Raw genomic sequence first — 6,241 nt, forward strand, 5'->3', positions numbered from 1 at the left:
CTTGTTCAGTAAGAAATCATGTTTGGAATTGGGAACACAAAGATGGAATATGGCATGATTCTTTGTACTCCTAGAATTTATTTTCTGACAGGGGAGAAAAGGAAGAGATATGAACTACTACTACTACTATTACTACAACAACTGCCACTACTGCTACTACTACTACCACTACCACTACTACTACAACTATTACTACTACCACTGCTACTACTGCTACTACTACTACCAGCACTATTACTACTGCTATTACTACTACCACTGCTGCTACTACTACTACTGTTACTACTACCACTGCTGTTACTGCTACTACTACTACTACTACTGCTAATAATAATAATAATAATAATAATAATAATATAATAATAATAGCTAACATTGATACAGCATCTCTTTTGTGCCAGCACCTGAGGTAAGTGCTTTACAAATATCATCTCATTTGATCCTTACAACCACCATGTGAGGTTATTTCTATCATTATCCCCATTTTACAACTAAAGAAGTGTCTGAGGCAGGATACCTCACTCTAGGCCTGGAATTCTATCCTCTGCACCACCTAGCAGTGTATTTCTAGATGAGTATAATACAAGAGTGAGTGGGAGGGGTCAAAAACATTCTAGGAAAATTTGGGGAGCCGGAGATCTAGGGGAAGACATCCGGGAAGAGGTAGCTTCTGAGGGGAGTCTTAAGGGCCAAGAAGTCTTTTTCTGAAAGACAGCCATGGAAGGGAGTTCAGGAGTTCATTGCAGGCATGCAGGGTAGCCTGCTTACAGCATGAATCATGACTCCTTTTTACACACTGCTTTAAAGTTGCAGGAGTGTTTTGTTGGTGTTTCTTTTATTTTGACACTGGGCCTCCTCTTACCCAGGCTAGAGGTGTGGCAGCCACTCTTGAGCAAGACCCCAATACTGCTCAGCCCTAAAGCTTTAACTTTTTCCAGTTTTTAGGCATTGGGTGGTTTGCCCTTCCTTAGGCAACCAGGTAGTTATCCCACTCCAGCCCTTTCCCTTTCCCTCCCAAAGGCTCACTACGTTGGTGCTCAATTTAATTTGGTCATTCAATTGGCAGCTTAGAACTCCTAAACTCAATCCACAAGCCTCCTCATCCCCAGCAGCAGAGACTACAATCTGAGCTAGTCATCAGAAGGCTAGCTTAGGGGTCCAGGGGACAGAGAGGCTCAAAGCCTTCTGGGGATCCACAGGTGCTCAACTCATGAGATGGGCAGAAACACAAAAGCGTTTTCAGGTTAACATGTCCACCTTCCACCTCCACATGGATGGTGAAATGAGCAGATGAGAACAATTTCTTCCAGTGCCACAAAGGCAGCTGAAATAGGTTCTGTGGAGCATTAGAGCTTGGGAGAAGTAGAATCTTAGAAGACACCAAGGTCATCCACTGCATCCCAAGCCATTGCCTGTGATTTTGACTTTTTTCCTGTTGCTGGACTTCGATGATTCTGGAAGAGAGAGTGCGGCTGATGACTTTGTGCACCTCTGCTTCATGTTAATCCAATTTACACCCAAGTCAAGCTATCACTCCATGATATCATTGGTCCTCTTGGAAAAGGAAGGACAAACAACAAGAAGAAGAAGCTTGAAGGGCAATTGGAGCCAGCCTCACTCTTGGGAACACTTGAGACCAGAGGATTGCTGCAAAGACAAAAAAGATTTCCTGTCCTCAAAAAAAAATCCTAAATTGTAGATAGGGGAATGAACACAAAAAGTGACCCTCGTCTCCTTTCCATTGCCCTCATCCACCTGGGAAGCAAGGAAAAGAATTACATGTCAGAGATGGGATCCTTTTGGTATAAAAGTTGAAAGCTAAGACTCCTCTTTGAAGCTGTTACCACGTACCCAGGGCACCGAGTTAATACAGACGTGGTCATTTCTATTTTGCCAACCCCTTCTGCAGCCCTTTTGAAGCCTCAGTGGGTTGTAAAGGAAGTCCTTCAATTCATCTCATTTGGATTTGTTCATTTTGTAGTTTTTCTTTCCACATGCTGATGAGGATTTATCCCATGAGCCCTCAAATGGAGATGCATTTACCACCAAATATAGAGATTCAAATGAGTAGGAAAAATTCATCAATTTTTTTCATTAAAAAAATCCCATAAACCTAGAGAAAAAACACCAGTTCATTATTTCTGTCACACATTATGCCCTGGCTGCCGTGCTGTGGTGTAATAGAGAGACTGCTAGACTTGGAATCAGAAAGAGCCAAGTTTGAATTCTCTCTCAGACACTTAGCAGCTGTGGGAGCCTGAATAACACCCCCTCACTGAATCATTTAGATGTTCCTTCCCTTAGCCACTACCCCACCACCCCTATTTTCCATCACCAACATCAGTGGCTAGTGTCAAATCAGGCAAATTATTGAGGTTCAGAGATTGCTTTAGAAGTTCCTGGAAGGGTAACATTAGAGATGGAAGCTTGGAGACATTGGGACTTTACATAGCTAGTAAGTGTCAGAGAAAGGTCTTACACCCAGGTCAACCTGATTCCAAGTCAAGTACTCTTTCCACCAGCTCACAATGCCTTCTGGAATAAAGAGACCAGTATTGCCAAAGTCAGGGAGGAAGCCTGGGATGGATTGAGGATGGGAGAAGTAGAATGGGGTAAGAAGTATAAGATGAGGTTGGAAAAGGAAGTTAGAGTTATATCAGGTCAGACAGGCTGTTAACAGTAGTTGGGCTGAAATCGTCATAGACCATCTAAAGGTTAACAAAAGAAACAAATGTTGTTATAAAGCATAGAAAGGTATTCAAGGAAGGATACAGCCTGGATTCAGCTGGGCACAGTTTCCCTCCCTCTCTATTCACCATGGCACTGTACTGGTCAGAAGCCACATGAGCAGACTCCATCTGCCTTTGGTCCGTGGGATACAAGGAGGTCACTTGTTCCCAGCTTTCGTCCTGGCCAATCAAGGCTCAAAGATGGTTTCAGTACTTTTGGAGGGAAAGAGTGGGGCTCCTTTTGACTCCCCATAGGGCTTATATTTAATCATTTTCTGTTTCATTATCCAAAGTTTTCTAATAAACTGAAATTTACCTCCATCACAAAGAGGCCAGAGATTAACTGGAGATAGTTATAGAAGTCAAGTTAGGTAGAGAGCCCAAACTCTGCCTGAATATTAGGAGCTTTCCAAACTTGGGGCTTGGAGCAATTGGACTGACTTTTAACTGTTTGTCAAAAATAAGCTCCCTAATGCCAAAGAAGAAGGATCCACATGGATCTTAAGGACCATTGTTCTGGTCACTACTATGGACCCAACATTAAGGACCATTAATATTGCCCCCTAGTCTTGAAATGAGTTAATTATTATAACAAAATATCACACAAGGAAAAAACAGACAAAAAAAATAATTAGCCTAACCTACATGGAAGAAAGTCTTAGAAAAGTATGGTCCTGCCTAAGAGGCAGGGCTCAGTCTATGTGATATGCACCCCAGTAGTTACTACTCCTACCACATCCTAGAATGCCAGGCTAGGAAGCTTAGACTTCATGCAGTGGGGAAGATTTATTTGTATTATATCTATAGATACGTATGGTGACCTGCTCTTTCTTCAGTTCTCCCTCGCTTTAAGGATAATAGGAGAGGTTTGAGGCTCAAGTTTTGGCCTTAGGGCAGTCGGCCACTTTCTGATGTGGTCAACAATCCAATAATTTTAAAAACGATTTTTGCATTGATGTCTTTCGACTTTACATTGCCTGTATTTCTTCCAGTATCCATCCCCTCCCCTTCATGCCAGAAAGCCAGTCTATGTTGCAGAGTATTTTAAAGGGGGGAAAAAAGAGAAAAAAACCTCATCAATACATTAAAAAAGCTAGAAAATACAAAGAATACCCAAAACAATGATCCCCACCTATGAACCTCCCACCTGTGCAGGAGAGTGGAAGGAAAATATCTTCTTCACTCGTTATCATTTTTGGTGTGATTGTTCTTCTTTCCACGCACATCATTTTAGTGATTGTGTGTATTTTTTCTCTTGGCTCAGTTTACTTTATTCTGTATCCATTCATATAGACATACAATCAATATTTATTAATCACCTACTATGTGAATACAACATAGTCCTTGTCCTCAGCGAGGTGCAAAGTTATTGGAACAAATACACAAGTTACAAACAGAAAAAGTATCCCAAAAGGTTACCTGTGTGATAGGAGAGATCAAAGTGCCCTAGGATAAATGTGAGAAGGGCATAGACATTTATATAGGGGGTGATGATGTGTGCATTCTTCATCTTCCTTCTCCAGCTCTTGCTGGCGCTTGACACTGTTTACCAACCTTTCTTATTCTCCACTTACTTGGCTGACTGCCCCAATCCTTCCACAAAGCTCCCAAACTGATTCTCCTAAAAGCAAAGGTCACCACCCTGTTCAATGAACTCCAGTGACTCCCTATTCCCTTTAGAATCAAATATAAACTCTCCTGTTTTGTATTTCAAGTTCTGTGTAATGAGGTCCTAATCTCTGCAGTTCCATTCTTATTAGGAGACACCCAGTTTCCAGTCATGTTGGCATTACAGCAATCCTTTGTGCTCACCTTCTGGATGGTCCCTGAGCTCAGGCAAGCACCAGCAGGCCCAGATATGAAGCCTGCTATGAAGGGACTTTTTGTCACTGCACAACCTTGCCTCACCTTTGCTACTGTGTCTTACTACGGTTGCTGTGTCTCACGAGGGTTGCTACACTATACCATTTGAGTCTTTGTTTAGCCACAAGTATATAAATCAAGGTTCAGCCACACTAAAGCAGGTCCTCCCCAATGCGATCGGGTCTCTTCTACTAAGGGGGTGGCCCGGGCCCTTGTCCTTGTTTACAAACCATTTCCCTAACTTTGAAATTAAACTTTTTGATTCCTGACTTTCCTGTCTCTAGCTTCCTCCTTTCAGATCTGGCTATTCACCAGTTAGAGGTCAGATTGGTCCAGCTGACACACCTAACTCTCCTCCACCCACTCAATGGTTCAGCTATATGGTCCTTGGGGGAAGGGGGAGAGGAGGTCTGGGGGCCAGGCTGCAGATCCAGACAAAAGTGGAAACTCTTTGCTACGCTCTTCCTATATCATATTTAATGAAATGCTTCATTGACTGAGCTGTTCAATTTATAGTCTTAGAGTTGCCTGGGACACATCAGGGTCACTCCACTAGGAATCTGTACTGGAAGGCAGTCCTTCCAGGCCCCAAGGAAGACCCCTCACACCCCACCTCCCACTTTTCAAGCAATAGCAGGTGCTTTAAAACATTTCTTGAGTTGAACTAATTTGGGAAGTGACATTATAAAGCCTAATGACACTATTAGGAGTCATCTCAGTGAGATCTCCATGGATCTGAGGTAATCTCACTAGCAAAAAGTGTTGGGATTAGAGGGAGTTTTGTGTGCTGGGGGCGCTTGCCCTTACTCCCAGGGAGGTGAGACCGTGGACTCTCCCACCCAAATGAAATCCGGAACTCTGGCTTGTAGGAAAGAGGGAGTCTAGACCTTGGAGCAGTTAGGGGTTACAATGTCACGGCTCCCCAGCTGGGCCAGACCCAGTATAACAACATAACAAAAAAGTTGCTAGACTAGACCAATTCCCTGATTCCGCGACCAGGCTGGCCACGCCCCTCTTACGATGGGACGCCTAGTTAGCCAATCAGCTTTCCGATTAGACTATATCTATCTCTCGGATTTTCTTGTTGGGCAGCGGAACCAGCTTTGCTCAGAATCTCTTGTCGGTGGCCGGGGAGAGTGCTAAGTACCACCCTCCTCCGCGGCGCTGAGCAGGGGGAAAGGTGAGGAGGCGCGCCAGGGGACAAAGGGAGGGGAGCGGCGGTAGGGGGTGGGGAGAGAGAGAGAGAGAGAGAGAGAAGAGAGAGAGAGAGAGAGAGAGAGAAGAGAGAAGAGAGAGAGAGAGAGAGAGAGAGAGAAGAGAGAGAGAGAGAGAGAGAGAGAGAGACAGACAGAGAGACAGAGAGAGAGAGAGAGAGAGAGAGAGAGAGAGAAGAGAGAGAAGAGAGAGAGACAGAGACAGAGACAGAGAGAGAGAGACAGAGAGAGACAGAGAGAGAGAGACAGAGAGAGAGAGACAGAGAGAGATGGGATGGGGGGGAGTAAGATGGAAAGGAGGAGTGAAGGAGAAGAAGGGGCATACACTATCCGGATCAGGAAGGGACTTCACAGGCCGGAACGCATCTGGAAGTAGAAGAGGAGAGTGTGAGTCACTTGTCCAGCCCCACTTCCCGCCTTCGCCCCATTTAATAG

At 44.2% G+C, this 6,241-nt stretch overlaps 1 pseudogene across 1 annotated transcript in view; it reads left to right on the top strand.

The window, feature by feature from the left end:
* Nucleotides 1-5,666: 5,666 nt before the first annotated feature.
* Nucleotides 5,667-6,241, top strand: part of LOC110200752 (serine protease FAM111A-like) — a 20,045-nt pseudogene continuing 19,470 nt past the window's right edge. Inside the window, exon 1 of the transcript XR_013484171.1 lies at nucleotides 5,667-5,772. The product of XR_013484171.1 is annotated as a serine protease FAM111A-like (transcript). The remainder of the gene's footprint in view (nucleotides 5,773-6,241) is intronic.

The sequence above is a fragment of the Phascolarctos cinereus genome, unplaced genomic scaffold, assembly GCF_003287225.1.
Source record: "Phascolarctos cinereus isolate Bilbo 61053 unplaced genomic scaffold, phaCin_HiC Scaffold_9;HRSCAF=440, whole genome shotgun sequence".
Lineage (NCBI taxonomy): Eukaryota > Metazoa > Chordata > Mammalia > Diprotodontia > Phascolarctidae > Phascolarctos > Phascolarctos cinereus.